The sequence below is a fragment of the Amblyomma americanum genome, chromosome 1 (genome assembly GCF_052857255.1).
Source record: "Amblyomma americanum isolate KBUSLIRL-KWMA chromosome 1, ASM5285725v1, whole genome shotgun sequence".
Taxonomy (NCBI): domain Eukaryota; kingdom Metazoa; phylum Arthropoda; class Arachnida; order Ixodida; family Ixodidae; genus Amblyomma; species Amblyomma americanum.
In genome coordinates this window covers 3,159,553-3,176,036 of record NC_135497.1, presented here as the reverse complement: position 1 = coordinate 3,176,036, position 16,484 = coordinate 3,159,553, and positions in this window count along the sequence as shown.

Genomic DNA, 16,484 nt, shown 5'->3' with positions numbered 1-16,484 from the left:
TCGTCTGTGTACTGGCGGGCTAGCGATTTCCTCGCTTCCTCCTCGTCTCTGTACTGGCGGGCTAGCGACTTCCTCGCTTCCTCCTCGTCTCTGTGCTGGCGGGCTAGCGGCCTCCTCGCTTCCTCCTCGTGTCTGTACTGGCGGGCTAGCGGCCTCCTCGCTTCCTCCTCGTCTCTGTACGGGGGGCTAGCGATTTCCTCGCTTCCTCCTCGTCTCTGTACTGGCGGGCTAGCGACTTCCTCGCTTCCTCCTCGTCTCTGTACTGGCGGGCTGGCGGCCTCCTCGCTTCCTCCTCGTCTCTGTACTGGTGGGCTAGCGGCCTCCTCGCTTCCTCCTCGTCTCTGTACTGGCGGGCTAGCGGCCTCCTCGCTTCCTCCTCGTCTCTGTACTGGCGGGCTAGCGACTTCCTCGCTTCCTCGTCTCTGTACTGGCGGGCTAGCGGCCTCCTCGCTTCCTCCTCGTGTCTGTACTGGCGGGCTAGCGGCCTCCTCGCTTCCTACTCGTGTCTGTACTGGCGGGCTAGCGACCTTCTCGCCTCCTCCTCGTGTCTGTACTGGCGGGCTAGCGACTACCACGCTTCCTCGTCTCTGTACTGGCGGGCTAGCGGCCTCCTCGCTTCCTCCACGTCTCTGTACTGGCGGGCTAGCGACCTCCTCGCTTCCTCCTCGTGTCTGTACTGGCGGGCTAGCGACCTCCTCGCTTCCTCCTCGTGTCTGTACTGGCGGGCTAGCGGCCTCCTCGCTTCCTCCACGTCTCTGTACTGGCGGGCTAGCGACTTCCTCGCTTCCTCCTCGTCTCTGTACTGGCAGGGGAGCGACTTCCTCGCTTCCTGATCGTCTCTGTACTGGCGGGCTAGCGACTTCCTCGCTTCCCCCTCGTCTCTGTACTGGCGGGCTAGCGACCTCGCTTCCTCCTCGTGTCTGTACTGGCGGGCTAGCGACTTCCTCGCTTCCTCCTCGTCTCTGTACTGGCGGGCTGGCGGCCTCCTCGCTTCCTCCTCGTCTCTGTACTGGCGGGCTGGCGGCCTCCTCGCTTCCCCCTCGTGTCTGTACTGGCGGGCTAGCGGCCTCCTCGCTTCCTCCTCGTCTGTGTACTGGCGGGCTAGCGATTTCCTCGCTTCCTCCTCGTCTCTGTACTGGCGGGCTAGCGACTTCCTCGCTTCCTCCTCGTCTCTGTACTGGCGGGCTAGCGACTTCCTCGCTTCCTCCTCGTCTCTGTGCTGGCGGGCTAGCGGCCGCCTCGCTTCCTCCTCGTGTCTGTACTGGCGGGCTAGCGGCCTCCTCGCTTCCTCCTCGTCTCTGTACGGGGGGGCTAGCGATTTCCTCGCTTCCTCCTCGTCTCTGTACTGGCGGGCTAGCGACTTCCTCGCTTCCTCCTCGTCTCTGTACTGGCGGGCTGGCGGCCTCCTCGCTTCCTCCTCGCCTCTGTACTGGTGGGCTAGCGGCCTCCTCGCTTCCTCCTCGTCTCTGTACTGGCGGGCTAGCGGCCTCCTCGCTTCCTCCTCGTCTCTATACTGGCGGGCTAGCGACTTCCTCGCTTCCTGCTCGTCTCTGTACTGACGGGCTAGCGGCCTCCTCGCTTCCTCCTCGTCTCTGTACTGGCGGGCTAGCGGCCTCCTCGCTTCCTCCTCGTCTCTGCACGGGCGGGCTAGCGACTTCCTCGCTTCCTCGTCTCTGTACTGGCGGGCTAGCGGCCTCCTCGCTTCCTCCTCGTGTCTGTACTGGCGGGCTAGCGGCCTCCTCGCTTCCTACTCGTGTCTGTACTGGCGGGCTAGCGACCTTCTAGCCTCCTGCTCGTGTCTGTACTGGCGGGCTAGCGATTTACTCGCTTCCTCGTCTCTGTACTGGCGGGCTAGCGGCCTCCTCGTTTCCTCCACGCCTCTGTACTGGCGGGCTAGCGACCTCCTCGCTTCCTCCTCGTGTCTGTACTGGCGGACTAGCGACTTCCTCGCTTCCTCCTCGTCTCTGTTCTGGCGTGCTAGCGGCCTCCTCGCTTCCTCCACGTCTCTGTACTGGCGGGCTAGCGACCTCCTCGCTTCCTCCTCGTGTCTGTACTGGCGGGCTAGCGACCTCCTCGCTTCCTCCTCGTGTCTGTACTGGCGGGCTAGCGGCCTCCTCGCTTCCTCCACGTCTCTGTACTGGCGGGCTAGCGACTTCCTCGCTTCCTCCTCGCCTCTGTACTGGCAGGGGAGCGACTTCCTCGCTTCCTCATCGTCTCTGTACTGGCGGGCTAGCGACTTCCTCGCTTCCTCCTCGTCTCTGTACTGGCGGGCTAGCGACTTCCTCGCTTCCTCCTCGTCTCTGTACTGGCGGGCTAGCGGCCTCCTCGCTTGCTCGTCGTCTCAGTACTGGCGGGCTGGCGGCCTCCTCGCCTCTGTAATGGCGGGCTAGCTACGTCATCGCTTCCTCCTCGTCTCTGTACTGGCGGCCTAGCGGCCTCCTCGCTTCCTCGTGTCTCTACTGGCGGACTGGCGGCCTCCTCGCCTCTGTACTGGCGGGCTAGCGGCCTCCTCGCTTCCTCCTCGTGTCTGTACTGGCGGGCTAGCGGGCTTCTCGCTTCCTCCTCGCCTCTGTACTGGCGGGCTAGCGGCCTCCTCGCTTCCTCCTCGTGTCTGTACTGGCGGGCTTGCGGGCTTCTCGCTTCCTCCTCGTCTCTGTACTGTCGGGCTAGCGACTTCCTCGCTTCCTCCTCGTCTCTGTACTGGCGGGCTAGCGACTTCCTCGCTTCCTCCTCGTCTCTGTACTGGCGGGCTAGCGGCCTCCTCGCTTGCTCGTCGTCTCTGTACTGGCGGGCTGGCGGCCTCCTCGCCTCTGTACTGGCGGGCTAGCTACGTCCTCGCTTCCTCCTCGTCTCTGTACTGGCGGGCTAGCGGCCTCCTCGCTTCCTCCTCGTCTCTGTACTGGCGGGCTAGCGACTTCCTCGCTTCCTCCTTGTCTCTGTACTGGCGGGCTAGCGACTTCCTCGCTTCCTCGTGTCTGTGCTGGCGGGCTAGTGAGTTCCTCGCTTCCTCCTCGTCTCTGTACTGGCGGGATGGCGGCCTCCTCGCTTCCTCCTCGTCTCTGTACTGGCGGGCTAGTGGCCCCCTAGCTTCCTCCTCGTCTGTACTGGCGAGATAGCGGCCTCCTCGCTTCCTCCTCGTGTCTGTACTGGCGGGATAGCGACTTCCCCGCTTCCTCCTCGTCTCTGTACTGGCGGGCTAGCGACTTCCTCGCTTCCTCCTCGTGTCTGTACTGGCAGGCTAGCGGCCTCCTCGCTTCCTCCTCGTCTCTGTACTGGCGGGCTAGCGACTTCCTCGCTTCCTCCTCGTCTCTGTGCTGGCGGGCTAGCGGCCTCCTCGCTTCCTCCTCGTGTCTGTACTGGCGGGCTAGCGGCCTCCTCGCTTCCTCCTCGTCTCTGTACGGGGGGCTAGCGATTTCCTCGCTTCCTCCTCGTCTCTGTACTGGCGGGCTAGCGACTTCCTCGCTTCCTCCTCGTCTCTGTACTGGCGGGCTGGCGGCCTCCTCGCTTCCTCCTCGTCTCTGTACTGGCGGGCTAGCGGCCTCCTCGCTTCCTTCTCGTCTCTGCACTGGCGGGCTAGCGGCCTCCTCGCTTCCTCCTCGTCTGTACTGGTGGGCTAGCGGCCTCCTCGCTTCCTCCTCGTCTCTGTACTGGCGGGCTAGCGGCCTCCTCGGTTCCTCCTCGTCTCTGTACTGGCGGGCTAGCGACTTCCTCGCTTCCTGCTCGTCTCTGTACTGGCGGGCTAGCGGCCTCCTCGCTTCCTCCTCGTCTCTGTACTGGCGGGCTAGCGGCCTCCTCGCTTCCTCCTCGTCTCTGCACGGGCGGGCTAGCGACTTCCTCGCTTCCTCGTCTCTGTACTGGCGGGCTAGCGGCCTCCTCGCTTCCTCCTCGTGTCTGTACTGGCGGGCTAGCGGCCTCCTCGCTTCCTACTCGTGTCTGTACTGGCGGGCTAGCGACCTTCTCGCCTCCTCCTCGTGTCTGTACTGGCGGGCTAGCGACTTCCTCGCTTCCTCGTCTCTGTACTGGCGGGCTAGCGGCCTCCTCGTTTCCTCCACGCCTCTGTACTGGCGGGCTAGCGACCTCCTCGCTTCCTCCTCGTGTCTGTACTGGCGGGCTAGCGGCCTCCTCGCTTCCTCCACGTCTCTGTACTGGCGGGCTAGCGACTTCCTCGCTTCCTCCTCGCCTCTGTACTGGCAGGGGAGCGACTTCCTCGCTTCCTCATCGTCTCTGTACTGGCGGGCTAGCGACTTCCTCGCTTCCCTCCTCGTCTCTGTACTGGCGGGCTAGCGGCCTCCTCGCTTCCTCCTCGTCTCTGTACTGGCGGGCTAGCGGCCTCCTCGCTTCCTCCTCGTGTCTGTACTGGCGGGCTAGCGGCCTCCTCGCTTCCTCCTCGTCTCTGTACTGGCGGGCTAGCGACTTCCTCGCTTCCTCCTCGTCTCTGTACTGGCGGGCTAGCGGCCTCCTCGCTTCCTTCTCGTCTCTGTACTGGCGGGCTAGCAGCCTCCTCGCTTCCTCCTCGTCTCTGCACTGGCGGGCTAGCGGCCTCCTCGCTTCCTCCTCGTCTCTGTACTGGCGGGCTAGCGACTTCCTCGCTTCCTCCTCGTCTCTGTACTGGCGGGCTAGCGGCCTCCTCGCTTCCTCCTCGTGTCTGTACTGGCGGGCTAGCGACTTCCTCGCTTCCTCCTCGTCTCTGTACTGGCGGGCTGGCGGCCTGCTCGCTTCCTCCTCGTATCTGTACTGGCGGGCTAGCGGCCTCCTCGCTTCCTCCTCGTCTCTGTACTGGCGGGCTAGCGGCCTCCTCGCTTCCTCCTCGTGTCTGTACTGGCGGGCTAGCGGCCTCCTCGCTTCCTCCTCGTCTCTGTACTGGCGGACTAGCGGCCTCCTCGCTTCCTGCTCGTCTCTGTACTGGCGGGCTAGCGACTACCTCGCTTCCTCCTCGTCTCTGTACTGGCGGGCTAGCGGCCTCCTGCTTCCTCCTCGTGTCTGTACTGGTGGGCTAGCGGCCTCATCGCTTCCTCCTCGTCTCTGTACTGGCGGGCTAGCGACTTCCTCGCTTCCTCCTCGTCTCTGTACTGGCGGACTAGCGACTTCCTCGCTTCCTCCTCGTCTCTGTACTGGCGGGCTGGCGGCCTCCTCGCTTCCTCCTTGTCTCTGTACTGGCGGGATAGCGGCCTCCTCGCTTCATCCTCTTGTCTGTACTGGCGGGCTAGCGGCCTCCTCGCTTCCTCCTCGTCTTTGTACTGGCGAGCTAGCGGCCTCCTCGCTTCCTCCTCGTCTCTGTACTGGCGGGCTAGTGGCCTCCTCGCTTCCTCCTCGTGTCTGTACTGGCGGGCTAGCGGCCTCCTCGCTTCCTCGTCTGTGTACTGGCGGGCTAGCGACGTCCTCGCTTCCTCGTCTCTGTACTGGCGGGCTAGCGACTTCCTCGCTTCCTCCTCGTCTCTCTACTGGCGGCTGGCGGCCTCCTCGCTTCCTCCTCGTGTCTGCTCTGGCGGGCTAGCGGCCTCCTCCCTTCCTCCTCGTGTCTGTACTGGCGGGCTAGCGGCCTCCTCGCTTCCTCCTCGTCTCTGTACTGGCTGGCTAGTGGCCTCCTCGCTTCCTCCTCGTGTCTGTACTGGCGGGCTAGCGGCCTCCTCGCTTCCTCCTCGTCTCTGTACTGGCGGGCTAGCGAATTCCTCGCTTCCTCCTCGTCTCTGTACTGGCGGGCTAGCGACTTCCTCGCTTCCTCCTCGTCTCTGTACTGGCGGGCTAGCGGCCTCCTCGCTTCCTCCTCGTCTCTGTACTGGCGGGCTGGCGGCCCCCTCGCCTCTGTACTGGTGGGCTAGCGGCCTCCTCGCTTCCTCCTCGTGTCTCTACTGGCGGGCTAGCGGCCTCCTCGCTTCCTCCTCGTCTCTGTACTGGCGGGCTAGCGACTTCCTCGCTTCCTCCTCGTCTCTGTACTGGCGGGCTAGCGACTTCTTCGCTTCCTCCTCGTCTCTGTACTGGCGGGCTAGCGGCCTCCTCGCTTCCTCCTCGTCTCTGTACTGGCGGGCTGGCGGTCTCCTCACCTCTGTACTGGCGGGCTAGCGGCCTCCTCACTTCCTCCTCGTGTCTGTACTGGCGGGCTAGCGACTTCCTCGCTTCCTCCTCGTCTCTGTACTGGCGGGCTAGCGGCCTCCTCGCTTCCTCCTCGTCTCTGTACTGGCGGGCTGGCGGCCTCCTCGGCCTCTGTACTGGCGGGCTAGCGGCCTCCTCGCTTCCTCCTCGTGTCTCTACTGGCGGGCTAGCGGCCTCCTCGCTTCCTCCTCGTCTCTGTACTGGCGGGCTAGCGACTTCCTCGCTTCCTCTCGTCTCTGTACTGGCGGGCTAGCGACTTCCTCGCTTCCTCCTCGTCTTTGTACTGGTGGGCTAGCGGCCTCCTCGCTTCCTCCTCGTCTCTGTACTGGCGGGCTGGCGGTCTCCTCGCCTCTGTACTGGCGGGCTAGCGGCCTCCTCACTTCCTCCTCGTGTCTGTACTGGCGGGCTAGCGGCTTCCTCGCTTCCTCCTCGTCTCTGTACTGGCGGGCTAGCGACTTCCTCGCTTCCTCCTCGTCTCTGTACTGGCGGGCTAGCGGCCTCCTCGCTTCCTCCTCGTCTCTGTACTAGCGGGCTGGCGGCCTCCTCGCTTCCTCCTCGTCTCTGTACTGGCGGGCTAGCGGCCTCCTCGCTTCCTCCTCGTGTCTGTACTTGCGGGCTGGCGGCCTCCTCGCTTCCTCCTCGTCTCTGTACTGGCGGGCTAGTGGCCTCCTCGCTTCCTCCTCGTGTCTGTACTTGCGGGCTGGCGGCCTCCTCGCTTCCTCCTCGTGTCTGTACTGGCGGGCTAGTGGCCTCCTCGCTTCCTCCTCGTCTCTGTACTGGCGGGCTAGCGACTTCCTCGCTTCCTCCTCGTCTCTGTACTGGCGGACTAGCGACTTCCTCGCTTCCTCCTCGTCTCTGTACTGGCGGGCTGGCGGCCTCCTCGCTTCCTCCTCGTGTCTGTACTGGCGGGCTAGCGGCCTCCTCGCTTCCTCCACGTCTCTGTACTGGCGGGCTAGCGACTTCCTCGCTTCCTCCTCGCCTCTGTACTGGCAGGGGAGCGACTTCCTCGCTTCCTCATCGTCTCTGTACTGGCGGGCTAGCGACTTCCTCGCTTCCTCCTCGTCTCTGTACTGGCGGGCTAGCGACTTCCTCGCTTCCTCCTCGTCTCTGTACTGGCGGGCTAGCGGCCTCATCGCTTGCTCGTCGTCTCAGTACTGGCGGGCTGGCGGCCTCCTCGCCTCTGTAATGGCGGGCTAGCTACGTCATCGCTTCCTCCTCGTCTCTGTACTGGCGGCCTAGCGGCCTCCTCGCTTCCTCGTGTCTCTACTGGCGGACTGGCGGCCTCCTCGCCTCTGTACTGGCGGGCTAGCGGCCTCCTCGCTTCCTCCTCGTGTCTGTACTGGCGGGCTAGCGGGCTTCTCGCTTCCTCCTCGCCTCTGTACTGGCGGGCTAGCGGCCTCCTCGCTTCCTCCTCGTGTCTGTACTGGCGGGCTAGCGGGCTTCTCGCTTCCTCCTCGTCTCTGTACTGTCGGGCTAGCGACTTCCTCGCTTCCTCCTCGTCTCTGTACTGGCGGGCTAGCGACTTCCTCGCTTCCTCCTCGTCTCTGTACTGGCGGGCTAGCGGCCTCCTCGCTTGCTCGTCGTCTCTGTACTGGCGGGCTGGCGGCCTCCTCGCCTCTGTACTGGCGGGCTAGCTACGTCCTCGCTTCCTCCTCGTCTCTGTACTGGCGGGCTAGCGACTTCCTCGCTTCCTCCTTGTCTCTGTGCTGGCGGGCTAGCGACTTCCTCGCTTCCTCGTGTCTGTGCTGGCGGGCTAGTGAGTTCCTCGCTTCCTCCTCGTCTCTGTACTGGCGGGCTGGCGGCCTCCTCGCTTCCTCCTCGTCTCTGTACTGGCGGGCTAGTGGCCCCCTAGCTTCCTCCTCGTCTGTACTGGCGAGATAGCGGCCTCCTCGCTTCCTCCTCGTGTCTGTACTGGCGGGCTGGCGGTCTCCTCGCCTCTGTACTGGCGGGCTAGCGGCCTCCTCACTTCCTCCTCGTGTCTGTACTGGCGGGCTAGCGGCTTCCTCGCTTCCTCCTCGTCTCTGTACTGGCGGGCTAGCGACTTCCTCGCTTCCTCCTCGTCTCTGTACTGGCGGGCTAGCGGCCTCCTCGCTTCCTCCTCGCCTCTGTACTAGCGGGCTGGCGGCCTCCTCGCTTCCTCCTCGTCTCTGTACTGGCGGGCTAGCGGCCTCCTCGCTTCCTCCTCGTGTCTGTACTTGCGGGCTGGCGGCCTCCTCGCTTCCTCCTCGTCTCTGTACTGGCGGGCTAGTGGCCTCCTCGCTTCCTCCTCGTGTCTGTACTTGCGGGCTGGCGGCCTCCTCGCTTCCTCCTCGTGTCTGTACTGGCGGGCTAGTGGCCTCCTCGCTTCCTCCTCGTCTCTGTACTGGCGGGCTAGCGACTTCCTCGCTTCCTCCTCGTCTCTGTACTGGCGGACTAGCGACTTCCTCGCTTCCTCCTCGTCTCTGTACTGGCGGGCTGGCGGCCTCCTCGCTTCCTCCTCGTGTCTGTACTGGCGGGCTAGCGGCCTCCTCGCTTCCTCCACGTCTCTGTACTGGCGGGCTAGCGACTTCCTCGCTTCCTCCTCGCCTCTGTACTGGCAGGGGAGCGACTTCCTCGCTTCCTCATCGTCTCTGTACTGGCGGGCTAGCGACTTCCTCGCTTCCTCCTCGTCTCTGTACTGGCGGGCTAGCGACTTCCTCGCTTCCTCCTCGTCTCTGTACTGGCGGGCTAGCGGCCTCCTCGCTTGCTCGTCGTCTCAGTACTGGCGGGCTGGCGGCCTCCTCGCCTCTGTAATGGCGGGCTAGCTACGTCATCGCTTCCTCCTCGTCTCTGTACTGGCGGCCTAGCGGCCTCCTCGCTTCCTCGTGTCTCTACTGGCGGACTGGCGGCCTCCTCGCCTCTGTACTGGCGGGCTAGCGGCCTCCTCGCTTCCTCCTCTTGTCTGTACTGGCGGGCTAGCGGGCTTCTCGCTTCCTCCTCGCCTCTGTACTGGCGGGCTAGCGGCCTCCTCGCTTCCTCCTCGTGTCTGTACTGGCGGGCTAGCGGGCTTCTCGCTTCCTCCTCGTCTCTGTACTGTCGGGCTAGCGACTTCCTCGCTTCCTCCTCGTCTCTGTACTGGCGGGCTAGCGACTTCCTCGCTTCCTCCTCGTCTCTGTACTGGCGGGCTAGCGGCCTCCTCGCTTGCTCGTCGTCTCTGTACTGGCGGGCTGGCGGCCTCCTCGCCTCTGTACTGGCGGGCTAGCTACGTCCTCGCTTCCTCCTCGTCTCTGTACTGGCGGGCTAGCGGCCTCCTCGCTTCCTCCTCGTCTCTGTACTGGCGGGCTAGCCACTTCCTCGCTTCCTCCTTGTCTCTGTACTGGCGGGCTAGCGACTTCCTCGCTTCCTCGTGTCTGTGCTGGCGGGCTAGTGAGTTCCTCGCTTCCTCCTCGTCTCTGTACTGGCGGGCTGGCGGCCTCCTCGCTTCCTCCTCGTCTCTGTACTGGCGGGCTAGTGGCCCCCTAGCTTCCTCCTCGTCTGTACTGGCGAGATAGCGGCCTCCTCGCTTCCTCCTCGTGTCTGTACTGGCGGGATAGCGACTTCCCCGCTTCCTCCTCGTCTCTGTACTGGCGGGCTAGCGACTTCCTCGCTTCCTCCTCGTGTCTGTACTGGCAGGCTAGCGGCCTCCTCGCTTCCTCCTCGTCTCTGTACTGGCGGGCTAGCGACTTCCTCGCTTCCTCCTCGTCTCTGTGCTGGCGGGCTAGCGGCCTCCTCGCTTCCTCCTCGTGTCTGTACTGGCGGGCTAGCGGCCTCCTCGCTTCCTCCTCGTCTCTGTACGGGGGGCTAGCGATTTCCTCGCTTCCTCCTCGTCTCTGTACTGGCGGGCTAGCGACTTCCTCGCTTCCTCCTCGTCTCTGTACTGGCGGGCTGGCGGCCTCCTCGCTTCCTCCTCGTCTCTGTACTGGTGGGCTAGCGGCCTCCTCGCTTCCTCCTCGTCTCTGTACTGGCGGGCTAGCGGCCTCCTCGCTTCCTCCTCGTCTCTGTACTGGCGGGCTAGCGAGTTCCTCGCTTCCTGCTCGACTCTGTACTGGCGGGCTAGCGGCCTCCTCGCTTCCTCCTCGTCTCTGTACTGGCGGGCTAGCGGCCTCCTCGCTTCCTTCTCGTCTCTGCACTGGCGGGCTAGCGGCCTCCTCGCTTCCTCCTCGTCTGTACTGGTGGGCTAGCGGCCTCCTCGCTTCCTCCTCGTCTCTGTACTGGCGGGCTAGCGGCCTCCTCGGTTCCTCCTCGTCTCTGTACTGGCGGGCTAGCGACTTCCTCGCTTCCTGCTCGTCTCTGTACTGGCGGGCTAGCGGCCTCCTCGCTTCCTCCTCGTCTCTGTACTGGCGGGCTAGCGGCCTCCTCGCTTCCTCCTCGTCTCTGCACGGGCGGGCTAGCGACTTCCTCGCTTCCTCGTCTCTGTACTGGCGGGCTAGCGGCCTCCTCGCTTCCTCCTCGTGTCTGTACTGGCGGGCTAGCGGCCTCCTCGCTTCCTACTCGTGTCTGTACTGGCGGGCTAGCGACCTTCTCGCCTCCTCCTCGTGTCTGTACTGGCGGGCTAGCGACTTCCTCGCTTCCTCGTCTCTGTACTGGCGGGCTAGCGGCCTCCTCGTTTCCTCCACGCCTCTGTACTGGCGGGCTAGCGACCTCCTCGCTTCCTCCTCGTGTCTGTACTGGCGGGCTAGCGGCCTCCTCGCTTCCTCCACGTCTCTGTACTGGCGGGCTAGCGACTTCCTCGCTTCCTCCTCGCCTCTGTACTGGCAGGGGAGCGACTTCCTCGCTTCCTCATCGTCTCTGTACTGGCGGGCTAGCGACTTCCTCGCTTCCTCCTCGTCTCTGTACTGGCGGGCTAGCGGCCTCCTCGCTTCCTCCTCGTCTCTGTACTGGCGGGCTAGCGGCCTCCTCGCTTCCTCCTCGTGTCTGTACTGGCGGGCTAGCGGCCTCCTCGCTTCCTCCTCGTCTCTGTACTGGCGGGCTAGCGACTTCCTCGCTTCCTCCTCGTCTCTGTACTGGCGGGCTAGCGGCCTCCTCGCTTCCTTCTCGTCTCTGTACTGGCGGGCTAGCAGCCTCCTCGCTTCCTCCTCGTCTCTGCACTGGCGGGCTAGCGGCCTCCTCGCTTCCTCCTCGTCTCTGTACTGGCGGGCTAGCGACTTCCTCGCTTCCTCCTCGTCTCTGTACTGGCGGGCTAGCGGCCTCCTCGCTTCCTCCTCGTGTCTGTACTGGCGGGCTAGCGACTTCCTCGCTTCCTCCTCGTCTCTGTACTGGCGGGCTGGCGGCCTGCTCGGTTCCTCCTCGTATCTGTACTGGCGGGCAAGCGGCCTCCTCGCTTCCTCCTCGTCTCTGTACTGGCGGGCTAGCGGCCTCCTCGCTTCCTCCTCGTGTCTGTACTGGCGGGCTAGCGGCCTCCTCGCTTCCTCCTCGTCTCTGTACTGGCGGACTAGCGGCCTCCTCGCTTCCTGCTCGTCTCTGTACTGGCGGGCTAGCGACTACCTCGCTTCCTCCTCGTCTCTGTACTGGCGGGCTAGCGGCCTCCTGCTTCCTCCTCGTGTCTGTACTGGCGGGCTAGCGGCCTCCTCGCTTCCTCCTCGTCTCTGTACTGGCGGGCTAGCGACTTCCTCGCTTCCTCCTCGTCTCTGTACTGGCGGACTAGCGACTTCCTCGCTTCCTCGTCTCTGTACTGGCGGGCTGGCGGCCTCCTCGCTTCCTCCTTGTCTCTGTACTGGCGGGCTAGCGGCCTCCTCGCTTCCTCCTCTTGTCTTTACTGGCGGGCTAGCGGCCTCCTCGCTTCCTCCTCGTCTTTGTACTGGCGAGCTAGCGGCCTCCTCGCTTCCTCCTCGTCTCTGTACTGGCGGGCTAGTGGCCTCCTCGCTTCCTCCTCGTGTCTGTACTGGCGGGCTAGCGGCCTCCTCGCTTCCTCGTCTGTGTACTGGCGGGCTAGCGACGTCCTCGCTTCCTCGTCTCTGTACTGGCGGGCTAGCGACTTCCTCGCTTCCTCCTCGTCTCTCTACTGGCGGGCTGGCGGCCTCCTCGCTTCCTCCTCGTGTCTGCTCTGGCGGGCTAGCGGCCTCCTCCCTTCCTCCTCGTGTCTGTACTGGCGGGCTAGCGGCCTCCTCGCTTCCTCCTCGTCTCTGTACTGGCTGGCTAGTGGCCTCCTCGCTTCCTCCTCGTGTCTGTACTGGCGGGCTAGCGGCCTCCTCGCTTCCTCCTCGTCTCTGTACTGGCGGGCTAGCGAATTCCTCGCTTCCTCCTCGTCTCTGTACTGGCGGGCTAGCGACTTCCTCGCTTCCTCCTCGTCTCTGTACTGGCGGGCTAGCGGCCTCCTCGCTTCCTCCTCGTCTCTGTACTGGCGGGCTAGCGGCCTCCTCGCTTCCTCCTCGTCTCTGTACTGGCGGGCTGGCGGCCTCCTCGCCTCTGTACTGGCGGGCTAGCGGCCTCCTCGCTTCCTCCTCGTCTCTGTACTGGCGGGCTAGCGACTTCTTCGCTTCCTCCTCGTCTCTGTACTGGCGGGCTAGCGGCCTCCTCGCTTCCTCCTCGTCTCTGTACTGGCGGGCTGGCGGTCTCCTCACCTCTGTACTGGCGGGCTAGCGGCCTCCTCACTTACTCCTCATGTCTGTACTGGCGGGCTAGCGACTTCCTCGCTTCCTCCTCGTCTCTGTACTGGCGGGCTAGCGGCCTCCTCGCTTCCTCCTCGTCTCTGTACTGGCGGGCTGGCGGCCTCCTCGCCTCTGTACTGGCGGGCTAGCGGCCTCCTCGCTTCCTCCTCGTGTCTCTACTGGCGGGCTAGCGGCCTCCTCGCTTCCTCCTCGTCTCTGTACTGGCGGGCTAGCGACTTCCTCGCTTCCTCCTCGTCTCTGTACTGGCGGGCTAGCGACTTCCTCGCTTCCTCCTCGTCTTTGTACTGGTGGGCTAGCGGCCTCCTCGCTTCCTCCTCGTCTCTGTACTGGCGGGCTGGCGGTCTCCTCGCCTCTGTACTGGCGGGCTAGCGGCCTCCTCACTTCCTCCTCGTGTCTGTACTGGCGGGCTAGCGGCTTCCTCGCTTCCTCCTCGTCTCTGTACTGGCGGGCTAGCGACTTCCTCGCTTCCTCCTCGTCTCTGTACTGGCGGGCTAGCGGCCTCCTCGCTTCCTCCTCGTCTCTGTACTAGCGGGCTGGCGGCCTCCTCGCTTCCTCCTCGTCTCTGTACTGGCGGGCTAGCGGCCTCCTCGCTTCCTCCTCGTGTCTGTACTTGCGGGCTGGCGGCCTCCTCGCTTCCTCCTCGTCTCTGTACTGGCGGGCTAGTGGCCTCCTCGCTTCCTCCTCGTGTCTGTACTTGCGGGCTGGCGGCCTCCTCGCTTCCTCCTCGTGTCTGTACTGGCGGGCTAGTGGCCTCCTCGCTTCCTCCTCGTCTCTGTACTGGCGGACTAGCGACTTCCTCGCTTCCTCCTCGTCTCTGTACTGGCGGGCTGGCGGCCTCCTCGCTTCCTCCTTTTCTCTGTACTGGCGGGCTAGCGGCCTCTTCGCTTCCTCCTCGTGTCTGTACTGGCGGGCTAGCGGCCTCCTCGCTTCCTCCTCGTCTCTGTACTGGCGGGCTAGCGACTTCCTCGCTTCCTCCTCGTCTCTGTACTGGCGGGCTAGCGACTTCCTCGCTTCCTCCTCGTCTTTGTACTGGTGGGCTAGCGGCCTCCTCGCTTCCTCCTCGTCTCTGTACTGGCGGGCTGGCGGTCTCCTCGCCTCTGTACTGGCGGGCTAGCGGCCTCCTCACTTCCTCCTCGTGTCTGTACTGGCGGGCTAGCGGCTTCCTCGCTTCCCTTCCTCCTCGTCTCTGTACTGGCGGGCTAGCGACTTCCTCGCTTCCTCCTCGTCTCTGTACTGGCGGGATAGCGGCCTCCTCGGTTCCTCCTCGTCTCTGTACTAGCGGGCTGGCGGCCTCCTCGCTTCCTCCTCGTCTCTGTACTAGCGGGCTGGCGGCCTCCTCGCTTCCTCCTCGTCTCTGTACTGGCGGGCTAGCGGCCTCCTCGCTTCCTCCTCGTGTCTGTACTTGCGGGCTGGCGGCCTCCTCGCTTCCTCCTCGTCTCTGTACTGGCGGGCTAGTGGCCTCCTCGCTTCCTCCTCGTGTCTGTACTTGCGGGCTGGCGGCCTCCTCGCTTCCTCCTCGTGTCTGTACTGGCGGGCTAGTGGCCTCCTCGCTTCCTCCTCGTCTCTGTACTGGCGGGCTAGCGACTTCCTCGCTTCCTCCTCGTCTCTGTACTGGCGGACTAGCGACTTCCTCGCTTCCTCCTCGTCTCTGTACTGGCGGGCTGGCGGCCTCCTCGCTTCCTCCTTTTCTCTGTACTGGCGGGCTAGCGGCCTCCTCGCTTCCTCCTCGTTCAGTTCAGTTCAGTTCAGTTTATTTCCTTAAAGACCCCAATTCAGGGGTATTACATAAGGGGTGGGGCTACGGATATAACATGAGGTTCTAGTCTAACATCATCTGCGTTATCTCCTGGTGGAATCGTGATGGACAGGTAATGGCGGCGACTTGGTGGGGAAGGCCGTTCCAGTCAGATGCTGCTCGGGCAAAAAACGAGGCCGAGAATGTAGTAGTACGGGAGCGTGGACGGACAACTTGGAGCGGATGACCAGTGCGCTGAGATATGTGCATGCGGCGTACGATGTAGGGTGCTTCGTGCAATGAACCGTTGAAGAATTTGTGAAAAAGGCAGAGGCTAGCAATGCGCCGGCGATGGGAAAGAAGCGACAAGTTAATTTCAGCTTTCAAAGACGATACACTGATGTCGTATGAGTATGCGGAATGAATGAATCTAACAGCGCGATTTTGAACTCTTTCGAGGTTAGCCTTCAGATAGTTTTGATGGGGATCCCAGATGGCTGATGCATATTCAAGTTTAGGCCTTATCAGTGACGTATATGCTAGTGATTTCAAGTCTTTTGGTGCATCACGGATGTGGCGTTTGAGGAAACCTAGTTTTTTGTTGGCCGATGAAATGATGTTGACAATGTGCGCATTCCAGGATAGGTTAGTTGATAGTGTGATGCCTAGGTACTTAAATGTTAGCACAGATTCTATTGGTAGGTTGTCTATTGTGTAAGTAGAACGAAAAGGTCTAGGACTTCGGGTGAATGACATGAGCTTGCATTTGTTAGGGTTAAGAGTCATTAACCACTGATCGCACCATTCTTGTACACTATTAAGGTCAGTCTGAAGAGCGTGTTGGTCTGGGATGTTAGTTACTGTACGATAAATGACACAGTCGTCAGCAAACAAGCGGATTGAGGAAGATACATGCAAGGGTAAATCGTTAATGTATATTAAGAAAAGAAGGGGACCCAGGACGGATCCTTGTGGAACGCCTGAGGTTACGGGTAGGGGGCTAGACGACTGGCTGTTTATGAGCACAGATTGAGTACGATTAGTAAGAAACTGTTCTAACCATCTTAAGACATGAGGGTGTAAATTTAGGAGGGAAAGTTTTAGCAGCAAGAGTCGGTGGGATACTTTATCGAATGCTTTAGCATAATCTAAAAATACAGCGTCAGTCTGGATGTTACAGTCAAGGTTTGCATGCAGGTCATGTAGAAAAAGTGCCAACTGTGTTTCACATGAAAATCCTTTCCTAAATCCATGTTGTGAATGATGAAAGAAGTTGCTAGTATCTAAGAAGTTCATGATTGGTGAGTATATGACATGTTCCATGATCTTGCACGGCACGCTGGTTAGCGAGATGGGACGATAATTCAAAGGGGAATTTTTATTACCTGATTTGTAGACGGGAACGACCTTTCCCACCTTCCAGTCGTGAGGCAAAATACCTGTAGACAATGACTGCAAAAATATGAGGCACAAAAATTTTGCAGAGGTATGTTTGATATTTTTTAACACTTTCGAGTTGATTTCGTCGATGCCGGCCGATGATGAGAGTTTAATATTTTCAGTTTGGGAAACAATACCACCAACAGAGAAGGTTATGGCCGGCATGTTATTCGTTATGTTTCTGGGAAGGGTAGACGCAGAAAGTATGCCGGTATCCTTAGTGAATACAGATGCAAATGCGCGATTGAATACGGCAGCACTGTCAGCATCTGCGATTATTTCATCACATTCGTTAGTGAGAATAACTTCACGGGGCTGTTGCGGGTGTATTATTTTCCAAAATTTTTGTGGGCTGTGACGTAGGATGTTAGGCAAATCATTTCGGAAAAAGGAGTGTTTTGCGTCGCGGGTGGCTGCTAGATAAGCTTTTTCGGCTGCGTAGTATTTATTCCATGCTGAAGTGCTCGGCCTATGCTTGGCTGCGCGGAAAAGTCTTTTTTTCTTATTTTCTATTCGTTTTATAGACCTTGTGAACCATGGTTTGTGGCGATTTTCACGAAAAGTGGTTTTCGGAATGAATTTGTTTGTTAGTTCGTGTACCTTAATTTTAAAGA